Here is a 16069-nt window from a genome sequence, read left to right on the forward strand (position 1 = left end):
TTTTCCTCCCTGTGAAATGGGAGGGTGTCCATCTTAGTTTAGGTTTCCCAAAGAGCAGAACTGAGGCAACGACTTGGGTGCAGAGAGTTAATCGAGAAGGCAATGTCAGGCGGCAAAGCAAGAAAGTGAGGAAAATGAGACGGAAAATTGGCCTCCAGAAGCCAAGGAAGGCAGCTGTGGGCTCAGACCCACTGGGGACCCTCTGAAATACTGAAACCAGCCTCAGAATCATCCCACAAGCTGGGGGCTGCCTTTTGCAGCTTCAGGAGAACTCCAGGGCCAGAGAATGTGGGACAGGGTGGCAACAGGATCTACTGCCAACCCCCTGCAGGCCCAGCACTCTGATATGAATCAGAGGCATTCAGAGGGGAAGATGTGCTGTGACTGAGCGCTGCGGGGCTCCAGGGTGGATGCCAGGCAGGGTAGCAATAAGACAAATGCAATTGTTCTCACACCTGTGTGTCGAGGTGGGCTGTGTGCTCCTTGGGGGAGATGAACCATGTCTGAGTTATCACGGCAGCCCTGAAGCCCAGTACAGAGCCTGGCACATGTTAGATGCTCAGTCATTGTCACCCCCAACTGTCCCAGGGGCAGAGCTTAGACCTGTGACACAGGTTTCAGCTCAGTAGAAGGAAGAACTTTCTAAGAAGTGGTGAAGGGCAGGACCGGCGCCTCAGAGTTTTGGTGCCCTTTCCCCAAGCTAGGCTCATTAGCATCTCACTCTCCTCTGGCCTGACTCCCACTCCATACTTGAATTCCCTCAATATCACATACTCTTTCATTTCCTGTTTATAAATCTGTAGCAATGTGGTGCTCGCCACCTCCTAAAGTAGCTTTTGCCTCCTTCTTGTTCTCAGAAACACCTTGTTGCAAAGGCCGGGTCCAGGTGCAAGCCTCAGCTCCATAAGTCATTTCACCACCCAGGGCCTCCGTTTCTTCTCCTGAAAAATGAGGGTGTTCCGACAGCAGAGTTGAGAGTTACATTTGGTAAAGAATCTAGCATAGCACTCATCGCATCTACTTAGTCGATAACATTAGAAAAAATTAAATACTGGCCGGGCGCAGTGGCTCATGCCTGTAATCCCAGAAGGGTGGGAGGCTGAGACTGGCAGATCACTTGAGGTCAGGAGTTCAAGACCGGCCTGGCCAACATGGCAAAACCCTGTCTCTACTAAAAATACAAAAAATTAGCCGGGCATGGTGGCAGGCGCCTGTAATCCCAGCTACTTGGGAGGCTGAGACAGGAGAATTGCTTGAATCCAGGAGGCAAAGGTTGCAGTGAGCTGAGATCGTGCCACTGCACTCCAGCCTGGGTGACGAAGCAAGACGCCATCTCAAAAACAGTAAAAAAAATTTTTTTAATTTAAAAGAAATGTTAAAAAGAAAAAGTTAAATATATAGGTAGATGTGCTTTTATTAGACAATACACGTTCCCTTTTTGCCTGGCAGTAGGCTTTAAGCTTGTCTTATGCTTCAGAGTCACCTTACCCTAGGCTTCTGTTATAAATATTTCTCCCCTCCCCCAGCTTCGCCTCCTTCCTCTATTTGGTTTCTAACCTCTGTGACATCTCCTTGTCTTCTTTGTAGGTGTGTTTATTAAACAGAATATCCACATACTTTGCAGAAGTATTTATGTTCACATCCAGCTGCCTATAAACTGAATCTGGCCCACTCACATGTTTTGTTTGGCCTGCAGAATGCTTAATAAAAATATGAACCAAAATTTTAAAATAGAAATACTTTACCCCCCAAAAAATCTGGATTTCTGACTTTTCTTGAAAAACTGGAAAACGTGGCAATTTTGGGCCACAGTGTTGGCAACCATTGGCTGGAGCTGAGGCAGCTGTTCCTTAGAGAAGACATGGGCTCTTCACTTCACCCCAGTTCTCACCACTCCCTATCGTCTCCCTGACCCAACCCCCGCCTCACTAACTTGGCCTGCCTGGCCTCTATAACTTTTCTCATTGTGACCCCCTGTTTACATAACACAAATCCGCACGAAGCATCTATTTTCTTCCAATAATGCAGGGGCAGGTATTTTCTATATCCCCAGTGCCTCCTTGTTGATTGAATGGATAAATGAACAAATGAATGGATGCTAAATAAATCTGAACAAATTAAATATTTAATTTTTTTTTGAGACAGGGTCTTGCTTTCCCATCCAGGCTGGAGTGCAGTGGTACAATCCTAGCTCACTGCAGCCTCAGTCTCCAGTATTCAAGCAATCCTCCCACCTCAGCTCCTGAGTAGCTAAGACTACAGGCACGTGCCACCAAGGCCGGCAAATGTTTCTACTTTTTTTGTAGAGGTGGGATCTTACTATGTTTTCCAGGCTGGTCTCAAACTCCTGGCCTCAAGGAATTCTCCCACTTCAACCTCCAAAAGTGCTGGGATTTTAGGAGTGAGCCACTGTGGCTCACCTGAACAAATTAAGTGTTTATAAACATGTACAAACTGCATTGCTGTCATAGGAATGAAGTTCAAGGTGAATCTCACAAGGTTCCCCTCGAGGATAAGCAGAACTCTTACTCCCTGATACTCAAAATAAAATACCCCACTCTTCCGAATAGCTCCCAGACACTATGTCCCCCTTGTAAACAGAACCGCTCCCTCCAAGCCCAGAGGTCAACTCTTGAATATGTCATGCCATTTCTTCACTCTCCTCCCCGGGTTGCTTATCAGATGCTCTGTGCATCATCTCCTGCATCCCGTGGCCAAATAAACCAGTCAGTGCTCAATTCTCCAATTGACTGGATGGCTCAGGGAACAAACCCTCAAATCTGATTACAGGAAAATTCATTACTTTAAGTCCTCCCTCAGGGTTCAGAGCTCATAAAAGAAACCTCCAGAGGCCCAGGCCGAGGGGAAGAGAAGCTCCTATGCCGCATGCACATCTACAGATTGCCAATAATTAACCTGAACTAATTATTGTTGAGCCCCAGGTCAGTCTTCCCAGATCAAGGCTCCCCTGACAACTGAGTTTTCAGAGCCAGAACTTTTCACTCAGACACAAAAGGAACATTCAGCAGATTTTAATAAAAAAGAGCATGACTCACATAGGATCCTCTGCTAGACAGAGACCTAGCCGGTTGGAGGCTCACTGGCAGGGACACAATTCAGGGCCCCCAGAGAGACACCTGTGTGAGGACTCTTTTCCTGGCCCTGTTTACAACCCTCTTAGGATTTTTGAACAAATAAGACCACACATCTCAACACATAAAGACAAACAGCAAGTTAGGAAAAATATGTATATTCTGTTCATAATATTAAAAGCTGACATGAAAAAATAAGACAAAAATGAATATTCCAAAGGAAAAAATAGTAAATTATAAGGAAAAATAATTCACCGTGGAAACAATAGCTAATCTATATAATCAACATAGTTTCATTTCATGTTCAGTCTCACTCTAGTAATTTTTAAAAGTCAGTGAGATAGTATTTTGTTTTCTGGCCGGGCACAGTGCCTCACGCCTGTAATCCCAGCACTTTGGGAGGCCAAGGTGGGCAGATCACCTGAGCTCAGGAGTTCAAGACCAGCCTGGCCAACGTGGTGAAACTCCAGCTCTACTACAAATACAAAAATTAGCTGGGCATGGTGGCACACGCCTGTAGTCCCAGCTACTCAGGAGGCTGAGGCAGGAGAGTCACTTGAACCTGGAAGGGGGAGGTTGCAGTGAGCCAAGATCATGCCACTGCACTCTAGCCTGGGCAACAGAGCAAGACTCTGTCTCAAAAAGCAAAACAAAAGCAAACAAAAAACCCATTTTGTTTTCTGAGATTGGTAAAATGTTTTGAGCTGGACTTTTTTTAGTGCTAACGTTCATATTCATAAGGGTAGTGAAATTGAGCGCTATTATACACTGTTGTTTGGAGTATAAAGTCATAAATCAGTGCAATTCTGAGAAGGTAATTTGGCAATAGATAACAAAAACCTTAAAATATGCATATTCTTTAAACTTTTATCTAAAGAACTTTATCCTTAGCGCAATGGTTCTCAAGCAGGGGCAACTGTGCTGCCCAAGGGACATTTGGCAATGTAGAGACATTGATTGTCAGCAAGTTGGGGAGGGGGTGCTGCTGGCATCTAGTGATGCAGGCCAGGGAGGCTGTTACCCATCTCATGGTACACAGGACAGCCCCCCAGAATAAGAATTATTGTCACTCTTGAGAAACCCTGCTTTAGGAGAAAAAACTCAGGCAAGTTGACAGGGGTATACAGCCAAAGATATTCAGTGAAGAATTGTTTAGAAAGCTAAAAAATGAGAAGCAGTGTGCATCACTAAGTTACCAATTAAATAAATCATATGCCATGCATACACTAGACCATCATAGATCCATTAAAAATTGAATACACTCCAGCCTGGAAGACAGAGCGAGACTCTGCCTCAAAAAAAATTAAATAAATCTGTTTATTGATGGGAATATATTCATTCTATAGTGCTAATTGAGAATAACTAGTTTCAGAATCATATGCCTAGTAGGATCATCTTTTTGTATGTGCATATGTATGTATAGAGAAAAATCTGAAGGTGTTTATCTACCATGTTACACCTTTAACAGTAGTTTTCACTAGGTGGAAACGTTATGGGTCATTTTAATTTTTTTTTTTTTTTTTTTTTTAAGATGGAGTCTCACTCTTGTTGCTCAGGGTGGAGTGAAACGGCATGATCTCGGCTCACTGCAACCTCTGCCTCCCGGGTTCAAGTGATTCTCCTGCCTCAGCCTCCCAAGTAGCTGGGATTACAGGCATGTACCATCACACCCTGCTAATTTTTTTTGTATTTTTAGTAGAGATGGGGTTTCACCATGTTGGCCAGGCTGGTCTCGAACTCCTGACCTCATGTGATCCACCTGCCTCAGCCTCCCAAAGTGCTGGGATTACAGGCGGGAGCCATCACGCTCAGCCCATTTTAATTTTTTGTGTTAGTTTTTCAGTGTTTTCTATTTTTCTTTTATTAGCACGGCTAATGAAGGCCTTCTAACGCAGAGTTGAAGATCAAGGACATTAGAATCAGACACCAAGCATTCTGGCTGGGTCCTGTCTCAGCTCTGAGAAAAGCTGCATCCTTGCATGGCAGCCATCATCTGAAACTGTCCTTCACCCAGAGGCACCCCAATTCCCATAAAGTCACCCCATGGCAAGATGTCAGCATGTCCATTTTTTTTTCTGGAAATCATCCAAAAGCAACGATTTCTATTGAAATGTAGAGACAACCTAAACTCCAGGATGAAAACTATTTGGAAGGGCTGCCCAAAGCAGTGGAGATAAAACAGGAGATAGAACAAGGGGAGCACGTTGAGGCCGTGAGGGGCTGCAGGCCTCCAAGAGAGCTAGCAAACATAATTTTCTACACTGAGGGGTATTCCCCCAATGTGCAAAATGACTCACTTGTTCAGAACAGTGAGTTCATAGTAAGGGTTATTGCCTAGCATAAAAAGATTTTTCTGGACATGGTTTTGTTCTAAAAAGCAGAGGAAGGAAAAGGGGCTATAAATGAGAGCTCACCCAAACTAGCTATATTTGCAGGCAGTACTTTGGGGAAGCAGCAGAGGAGAAGAGTGAATTTGCATGGCTAACACAAACAGCACTCCCCAAGAAAGCAATGAACAAAACCCAGCTTATTTCCACTGGCTTGGGAGCAGTAAAGGCTAAACAACCTCACATACAATACCTTGCATCACTTCATAATCAAACAAAGAAACCATTGTGCTGGGGACATAGTGCTGAGGCAACTGATTATACTTCCTAGCCTCGTAGACCTCACAATCTGGCTGGAGGAGCCAGATGATAGCCAAATAATTCCATGAACCATGAGCTGCAAATGCAATATGGTGGGTAAGGGCTTGGGCTTTGAAGTGAGGTAAACCCAGGCTCTAACCCCTCACTCCTCCACCTAACCTCTCAGAGACACTTTGCTCATCTGCAAAATGGGAAAGTATAATATAATAGCACCTGCCTTCGCGGGTTGTTGTGGGGTTTACAAGAGATAACATATGGAACACACTTAGCGCGGCGCCCAGCACATAGTGGGTGCTCAGTAGGTGTTGGCTTTGTTATTATTAATATCACTGACATGATCAGTAGCAGCAGCAGCAGCAGTAGTTGTAACAGTATGATGAAGAAAAAGCACAAGTTGTTGTAAGAACTTATAATGTTCTTATAAGGGCCTGGAGGAGGGCATGTTTAGATGGTGGTCATGGAAGCTTCTCTGGGGAAGAGCTAGAGGAAACAAAAAGAACGTAAGTCTCCAGAATTTGCCATAAGTCACCCTGCATGGAATCTGTGCAGCCCCCTTCATGGAGACACAATTAAACCTACCCACATTAAAGGAAAATTCCTGCCACCCACCCAACACCCTTCTTTCACAAATACTCCCATCCCAAAGATGTTTGGTTACAACTGTATATAATTTCAAATGTTTTGCATATTACAAAATGAATACAAATGTTTTCACAACATGGAAAAGAACCCGGTCTGATTTCCACTGATGTCTCTGCAAGTGGCTACTTTGATTTTCTGCAAGTCACTTTTGAGGACTGCGCTCTCTCTTTTTAAAGTACACAGCTTGGGTTAAATGATTTTAAAAGTCCCTTCAAATACAAAAATCTTGGGGATGATCCGGATTCCTCCAGTGCGTGGCAGGGGTGTTCCAGCTGAGCTTAACTAGCTCTCAGGGGCCAGGAGACCCCTGCTGCCATTGGAGCCCTACCATAAAGCGGAGGTTCCCCTCCCCCTACTCCGTTTGGCCTCTCCTGTCAGCAGGTGCAGCAGACTGGCAGGAGCTAATGAAATGTTTACTGAAAAGATTAGCTTGTCAGTGGAGCCTGGACAGATGGCTATTGATCCTCTGCTCATCTGTCACCCCTGTTCCATTTCAGACAAGGTGCAGGAGCAGGCTCTCTCTGATCCAGAGCTCAGGCAGGGGCTCAAGCCCCAGGTACACATCCCCGGTGGCACACAGGAAAAGAGGTTTGCAGTGTGAGAAGGCCTCTTAGATCTGTGGCCTGGTCCAAACAGTCCCTGGGTCACTGGAAGCCCCCACCTCTTCTCTGTTCAATTGTTCAGCGGAGGGATCCTGGCAAGAACATAGGAAATGTCAGACCTGAGTTCAGATCCTACCTTAATTACTTTGTGAGCTTGTACCCTCTGAGACTCCATTTTTCTTACCTATAAAACAAGGACAATAACACCTGCCTCATAGAAGTATGACAAGACTATAATTAGGAAATTAGGATATCATGGTTCTAAGAACCAACACCATTGAGGGAATGTTTGTTTTATTCGTTAAAATGAAAAAGTTGAGGCCAAGATTAGAACCCTTGCAGAGTGCAGGAATTTTCCCAATGTGTCATGCCCGAGTGGTCTTGAGGAATCTGGCTTCTATGATGTTCTAAGTAGCTTGACCTTATCTTGAGGGCAACGCCATGCCACTGAAGGGCATGATGTGATGAAATATGAGTTTAGCAAGGTAGCTCTGCCTGTAGGGAGGTAAAACTGGAATGTGTCACAGCTACGGTAGTGGCAATGGGAATCCAGAGGCTTGTTGGAGACACAAGAAGGTACGAGACTTGAAGAGTGGTTGATTGATTGATTGAACATGAGAGGTGGCAGCAGGGATGACTCCCCTGTGCATGGCGGCACTTCCAACGACACAGAAGCCCGGAAGTAGAAGCAGTACAGGGGAAGCTAATGAGCTCATTTTGAGCATGGCAAGCGTGAGATGCCTGCAGGACTCCCAAGTAGGAGGACTCCCAGGTGGTTGATGGAGTCTGAGGCTCAGGAGTTAAATCTGGCCCAGTATAGAGATTTGGGAGTTGTCACTGTCATCATCTTCCTCCTCTTCCCCTTATTCCTCATCTAGTTGGTAACGGAGCCACAGAGTGGATGAGGCCACCCATGGAGAATATGTGACCAGAAGAGAAGGGGCCAGCGCAGAAAATCCTGTGGGGACTGGCAGAAAGAAACGCCTGGAAAACAAAGAGTGCTATCATGGAAGTCAGGAGTTTCAGAGGGGCGGGAGTGAGTGAGTGGGCAACAGCAGAAAATCCTACAAAAAGTCATATAAAAAAACAAAAACAGAAACCTACACAGTGTCTCCTGGCTTAGTAACAAAGAGGTTGTTTTAAACTTGAGAAAGGCAGTTTCTGTGGGGCAGTTGAGGGCCAAAGGTCAACTATGGAGAATTGAGAGTGGGTGGGAGGTGGGAAAACACAACCTGTGGAATGTCCCTTTGGAGAAGCTCGACACCAGCTGGAGGACCATGGGGGACGGCAGGGCTGATTTGGGAGGGGCGTCCCCTGAGAGTATGCCCTGTGCTGTGGGCAGGATGCAGGGGAAGTGAGCGAGCGGAGACCTGCAGAGAGACAATGAGCCCGAAGGAGCCTGGAGAGGCGCGAGACCAGAGTCCAGATACAGATTGGGGGTTGAGGCCAACTCTGCAACCAACTACCACCAACAAGGCAGGCCCTATAGACAGGGCAGGCTGAGCCCCAGAGGGAGGAAGGGAAGCTAAGCAGGCCCCTCCTGGAGGGCTTGAGTTTCTCAGGGAGGGAGGTGAGGTTGTCTGATGAGGACATTAAGGCAAGTCAGGAGGCTGTGAACAGTTGCCCTGGGGAAAGAAGGGTACTGGCCAGGGGTCCCCAGGACTACCAAATGAGGAGGAGACCATGAGTATGCACAGGAAAGGAAGGCTGGGCTCGAGGGATGCCCAGGGTCAAGTGGGCAGGACCCTCCATTTGCTGGGCTGGGGGTACAGTTGCCACTCAACCCAACTGCACAAGTGGGGAGGGACAATGGAAGAAGGCCTTCGGGGCTGCCTGGAGACACCGCAGCTGCTCTCCATTTGTGAGAGGGAGTCCCCCTCCTCTCCATCCCTCCCTCTCTCCTCTTAGAAGCATCTCCCTTTCTACCCGCACCCCCACCCCCACCCTGCTCCCCGGCTTCATGCAAGTCCACATCCTGAGTGCCTGGCATCAGGCACTGAGACCAGAGAGGACAGAAAGCATGTCACACCCACACACATCGGGCAGGGTGGATAGGAGCCCCCAGCCAGGAGGCCTCCAGCTAGTGTCTGACCCTGGGACCCTGAGGCCTTTCTCAGCCTGTTTCCCCATCTACACAGTAAGAAGGCTGTCCCCAGGAATCCCTAAGTCCCCTGGCCAGTGCAGACATTCTAGAGTGTGAAGATTTCTTTATGAGTGTGTTTTTCATCTGAGCTGCTGGCAAGAGAGGGCAGGGAGGTGCGGTGCAGGGCTGAGCTCAGAAACACAGACACAGAGTTAACTGCCGAACTGTCTAAACAAGATCTGAATGGAAACGCTGCCCTGTTAATTAATGGCTGCTTTTGAGGTTATTAAGTTAGACTGGGTAGGTGTGTGGCCTTTCTTTCTACTGCCCTTCCAATTAACAGGCACTTTGCTTGGTAAATGTTAATTTAGAGTAATTGGGCGTGCAGAGGAGGGGAGTGCAGGCAGGGGAAACAATGGTCCCTCTACTGTAGGTTAATTGCTAGTAAACGTTGTTCCCGGCAGCCCTGGTCCCAGATGAGGATGATTAATGGCCATGGAGTACTGGCTGAAACCCTCAGGGGTCAGCAGAGCTGCGGCAGGTTTAACCCCTCAGTGACCATGATGAGGGCCAAATCCCAGTGACTCCTACTGGGTTTATGAGCAAGAGAACTTGAGGTGTGCTCCTCACCTGTGAAAGAGGCTAATGGGGTCGCTTCTTGCAGGTAAGTTAGGAAAGTCAAGCATCAAGTTGGCAAAAAAAATGCTTCATTCCACTGATAGATGGAATAACTCGTTGCAGCCATGATTACCCTGGGTAGTATCATCTAAGGAAATAACATTGATTTCCAGAAAATAACAAAACAACAACAACAACAACAACAAAAAAACTCCAACGCCCCCCACTTAGCCTCTGCTCTCACACAATCTGTTTCAGCCAAGTCAACCTGTGACAGTCAGTTTGATGTGTGAACTTGTGAACAGTCCCATATTCAAGCAAATGCTACTCTAGGAATTGCTATGAAAGTATATTGTAGATGGGGTTGAAATCAGTGGACTTTGGATAAGAAAGATTGTCTTGGATAACCAGGGTGGGCCTGATTCAATCAGTCGAGCAGGGCTGAGGCTTTCCTGAAGAAGAAATTCTGCCTGTAGACTGAGGCCATAGATCCTGTCCCAGGGCCCCAGCCTTCCTTTCCTGATGGCCTGCCCCTCGGATTCCGTAATGATGTAAGCCAATTCCTTGCAATAAAACTCTTAATCTATATCCCCATCAGGTTCTTTTGGAACTCTGATTGATACACAGCCCAAAAATGACTCGGGCTGGAGACAATGCTCTGAGCCAGGCTTCTTTTCCCTGCCTGCCTCTCTCAGAAATGCAAATGAGAGGTGGCTCATCTCCCAGCTCTCAGAGCCACCTGGTAAGAAAGTTCCTGCACTCACCTGGGTCCCAGAGCCTCCCAAGCCCAGCTGTCTTCTGGGCTAAGAATTCTACAATCACCAGGATAGTTTCTCCCCTGAAAACTTCCTCTCAGGAAAAGGCCATGGATACATTTTTCTTTGGAAGAAAAATAAATTATTGTAACATGCATGGGATTGTACCTATACATGCTTTATTGTGAAAAAGCAAATGGATCAGTATTTTAAATTTATTAATTTTAAAATCTCTAGGTTGTAATGGGGAAGAATAAAAGAACATTGGATACTCTGTGTAAGAAGGGAGGGAGGAATACAAATATATGTTCACATTTACATAAGAATCACTGGAAGGACAAACAAACTAACAAAGACAGTTGTCAATGGAGGTGATGGGGTGGAGTGAATTGGACAAGGGTGAGAGGAAGAATTCTCAGGGAAAGATACTCTGATTTTTTTTCTTCCAATATGATCTCAAGATGATTTTTTAATTAAGTGATTATCTATTCAAAAAATAAAATTAAAAACATATTCATTTCACAAGAAGCGCCTAAGCACCTCTATGACGGACTCTAAGAACCGAGAAATGAATCAGAAACAGCCTGTGTGTGTGTGTGTGTGTGTGTGTGTGTGTGTGTGTGTTTGTGTGTATGAGAGAGAGAAGGAAAAACAGACAGACAGACATTGCCACCTTGGACAGGGAGGCTATCTAGAGTGGACAGTATGAGTTTTGAACTAGGCAGGATTCAGACAAGCAGAGGAGTAAGGACATTTGGTGATATTATGATGGCCAAGGCCGCACAAGAGACGGTCATCTGTAGCATCTCCCAGCTCTAAGACTCACCCCATTCCCCCTCCCACACATACACCTTTTCCTTCCCCTGCCAACCTGAGTGGATTTCAGACTTCTCCCTCCCTTTTAGAAAGAGTAGAGTTTGGTGGAGATACTGTCCAATCTACCGTGCTTTTCTCTTACAAGATCAGTTCAGGGCACTGGACCCAGGATGGGAACGTGGCTGTTGGGGAGAAGATGAGCAGAGAGGAAAGAGGCCATTACAGAGACCGTCAGCAATCAGCTTCATTCTTTAGGAGACATCCACATCCAGGGCTTCCAGAGGCCATGGCAGGGCTGGGTCAAGCAATCCTGGGGGAGGAGGGGGATCCCATGGACATCCACCTGGAGTACCAACCCCTGTCACTCAGAGACCCCAGAAAGATGAAAAACGGGGGGGAAAATGCATTGGAATTGTTTACAGGGAGGCTATTCTGTGGCTAGAACATTTCAATAAACCTCTTTTTTAGGGGGGAAGGGGTAAGAAGGCGCTGAGGGTTGTGCTTCAGTAATAAACTGCCTCAGAGGAAAGCGGGTTCAGTAGCTACAGGGTTTGTGGTTTGCTAGGAGGTGGTGTATATTTGGAGAGAGAGCTCACCTTGTCAGCAAGAAAAGGAGAAGCTGAGCTGAGGGCCATTACCAGCAATCCTCCTGCAAACCAAGCTTGGCCTCTTTAAAGTGTAGCTGTTTGGTACAGCATCATTTATGTGAAAATGGAGAGGGGGCTACATGCATGGCTGGATATATGTGTTTATGTACATATGAATGCATTCATGCATGCATGCCTGTATACATTTGTTAGTTTATGCATGAAATATCCCTGGAAGAATCCAGCAATATGGTTACATTGGTTGCCTCCAGGAAGGTGAGCTGAATAGCCCAGAGATTATATCAATTAGCAGACAGACTAGGCTGTCTGTCATAAGAAGTGACCCCAAAATGCAAGGCTTAAACAAGATAGCATTTCAATTCTGTCTCACAAAGCAGGGCAGGTATAATGGTGACGAAGTGTCAGGGACCCAGGATCATTCCATTGTGTGGCTCTGCCATCACTACAGTGTTGCCTTCCTCTGCACGGAGGAGGATGGCTCACCATCACCTCTGCAATCCAGCCAATAAGAAAGGGGGAGTAAAGAAAGTGAAAGGCACATCCACGCCCTCTAGGAGAGCCACTGAACGTTAAGCACATGGCCTCCACTCACCTCCCACTGGCCAGAACTCAGTGACTTGGACACAACTAGGAAACGCCCTCCTTAGCTGAGCATTCATGAGTATAGCTAAAATTGGAGATTTTGTTTCTAAAGAAAGAAGGGCAGAATAAATATAAGAGGACAACCTGTAGTCTTTATCTGGGATAGGATGAAAGGGACATTTTCACTTTATATATCCTTTTAGTACCTTTAAAATTTTTTCCCTGTACCCTCTTGATAGACCTTTCAGTATCTTCTGAACCATGTGAATTAGGAAAAAAAATTAAGTTTGAAAAATATATTAGTTTGGAAGTCACAAATTGAGCACATGCATCCACCTCTCCACTACACCACGGATCCATGGGGGTAAAATATAAAGTATTTTTTAAAGAGTGAAATCAGATCAGTGTTGGAAAACAAGACAGGGTGCCAGCAGATGAGAAAGTCTGAGAAAATACTGGAAGCTAGAAAGTAGATGGGATTGGCTGGGTGCGGTGGCTCACACTTGTAATCCCAGCACTTTGGGAAGCCAAGATGGGCGGATCACCTGAGGTCGGGAGTTCAAGACCAGCCTGGCCAACATGGTGAAACCCCATCTCTGCGAAAAATACAAAATTAGGTGTGGTGGCGCGTGCCTATAATCCCAGCTACTTGGGAGGCTGAGGCATGAGAATTGCTTGAACCCAGGAGGCGGAGGTTGCAGTGAGCCCAGATGGTGCCACTGCACTCTAGCCTGGGCAACACAGCAAGACTCTGTCTCAAAAAAAAAAAAAAAAAAAAAAAAAAAGAAAAGAAAAGAAAAAGTAGATGGGATCAGATCAACTGAGAAAGTACAAAGGTAAACCACAGCCCCAAACACCAGGACCAAGAACTTTCCTTCTCAAGGGAGCCCTAGAGAAACCCCAAACTCAGAAACAAGAGACAGAAAGCAAGAGTAGGCCATAGGATAACCATCAGAGTAACTGAGCAAAGAGCTGCATTCACAGTGGCTGGGACATTCGGGGCCCCTCCCTTCTCCCTTCCCCTGCTCAACATATGCTCAACCCGTAAAGGAACAACTAGTGGTAATTTTGCCCTTTGGGTACCTAGGACCCAATCATTATTCTTAAAAAATGTGGGTGATCTATCCAGGAAGGGATCCTAATATAGGTGTCTGAAGTCAAGAGAGAAGCAGAACAAGAACAGGGTTGGAAGTCTATGTAGGCCTCCCCAACAAATATATATGGCAAGTTTGGGTTGAGAGGGTGTATTACTCCATTCTCACGCTGCTAACAAAGACATACCTGAGACTGGGTAACTTATAAAGAAAAGAGATTTAAATGACTCACAGTTTAGCATGGCTGGGGAGGCCTCAGAAAACTTACAATCATGGCGGAAGGGGAAGAAAATACGTCCTTCCTCACCTGGTGGCAAGAGAGAGAATGAGTGCTAAGTGAAGGGGGAAGCCCCTGTAACTATCAGGTCTCATGAGAACTCACTCACTATCACGAGAACAGCACCGAGGGAAACCGCCCCCATGATTCAATTACCTCCAACCAGGTACCTCCCAGGACATGAGGGGATTATGGGATTACAATTCAAGATGAGATTTGGGTGGAGACATAAAGCCAAACCATATCAGAAGGCATGGAGGGGTGGTAGAAAGTCCTCTGTCCAAAAGGAAATTATAGCTAAATACTCCAGTCCGTTATTTAAATACCTCCTTACCTTGGCAGGCGTGGGCATCCCAGGCTGCCTGCTGCAATCTAGAGGTGAGCCTGCTGACAATATGGCCCAGCCACTCAAGGGGACCTGAACTGGCCCTCCCCTTCCAGGGAGACGCCTCTTGTGAAAGCAGGCCACACCAGCTATCCATACAGATTAATCTAATCCTTCATTTAGGAAAGTGGACGGAGAGCCATGGAGCCCCAAATATTTGAGGAAAACCAATAGCGCAACCAAGTTGAACAAACATGAGTAAACACAACGAGTCATCCTGGAAAAAAAAACAAGATGAAGTAGGTAATGTTAAAGATAAAACCCTAATTAGTATCTCTGGAGAGATTTGAGAGAATGAAATCTCCAAAACAAGAGCCAGCTGCCGTAAAAAAGGAGCCATCGGAGAACAAGAAATAATTTCTAGAAATGTAAAATAAGGGTCAAAATTTTAAAAATTCATCAAACAGGAATAATAGAATGGCCAAGACCAAAAGCCAGAGCAGTTGTGTGGAAGTCAATGAAATCTCCAGAAATATAGAAAAAAGTCAGCATAGTAAAAACTAAAAGTCTAGAAACAGGAAAGCTCCAGGAGGCTAGCATCCATCAATTCAGTAGGAGTTTCAGAAGGTAAGAAAAAAAATCAGAGAGGTGGTGGGGGATAAAGTCAAAGACATAATAGAAAGTTTCCCTGAGCTGGGAAAAAATACAAGTCCTCAGATTGAAAGAGGCCACTAAGTACCAGGCAGGATAAACGAAAACAAAACCCATACCTAGATATTTTTAGAAATTTCAGAACCCCAAGAAGAGTGAGAAAGTCTTAAAAGCTTGAATATTAGAAATGAGAATTTAATTAATTTCAGACTTCCCATCAGAAATGCTTTAAAAATCATGCCTTTAAAACTCCAGTGGAGGCTGGGTATGGTGGCTCAAGTCTATAATCCCAGCACTTTGGGAGGCCAAGGCAGGCAGGTCACTTAATGTCAGGAGCTCGAGACCAGCCTGAGCAACATGGTGAAACCCCATCTCTACTGAAAATACAAAAATTAGCCAGGTGTGGTACCACGTGCTCGTAATCCCAGCTACCCAGGAGGCTGAGGCAGAAGAATCACTTGAACCTGGGAAGTGAAGGTTGCAGTTAGCTGAGACTGCACCACTGCACTGCAGCCTGGGTGACAGAGTGAGACTGTCTCAGAAAATAAAAAAGAAAAAAAACTCCAATGGAATATGAATTTGAGCTGAAATTATACTCCAGCAATGCAAGGAAAGTTTATCATGTGTGCACTCGAATGTAAAAATTACTCACGGAAGTACTTGTGCAAAACAAACGGAATGAAAGAATGAGATTTCAAAAAAATGAGACTGAAGCAAATAAAAAACAATGATACCTGAATAAAAGTGAGGAAAGTAAAAACTACATTAAAAGACCAAGATTTGAATGTTGACAGCTGTGTGGCTGGTATGGAATATTCTTTCTTTCTCTATAGATTTTATCACACTTTTTTCTGCAGTGATTAATATTTATATAACCACAATATGGTAAATGCTATTTTTATTTGGTTTAAGTATTCAAGCCTAGAAGACTTGGCTGTAGTTCCAGAACAGAATGTAAATGTTATGGGAGGCCGAGATGGGTGGATCATTTGAGGTCAGGAGTTCAAGACCAGCCTGGCCAACATGGTGAAACCCTGTCTCTACTAAAAATACAAAAATTAGCCCTGCGTGGTGGTGGGCTCCTGTAATCAGCTACTCGGGAGGCTGAGGCAGGAGAATTGCTTGAGCCTGGGAGGCGGAGGGTGCAGTGAGCCGAGATTGTGCCACTGCACTCCAGCCTGGCAACAGAGTGAGACCCTGTCTCAAAAAAGGAAAAGAAAAAAAAGAATGTAAAAGTTTTGTTATAAGCCATGAAAGTGGGAAGAATGGTGATCAT

This window comes from Pan troglodytes, chromosome 11 (assembly GCF_028858775.2).
Source record: "Pan troglodytes isolate AG18354 chromosome 11, NHGRI_mPanTro3-v2.0_pri, whole genome shotgun sequence".
Taxonomy (NCBI): domain Eukaryota; kingdom Metazoa; phylum Chordata; class Mammalia; order Primates; family Hominidae; genus Pan; species Pan troglodytes.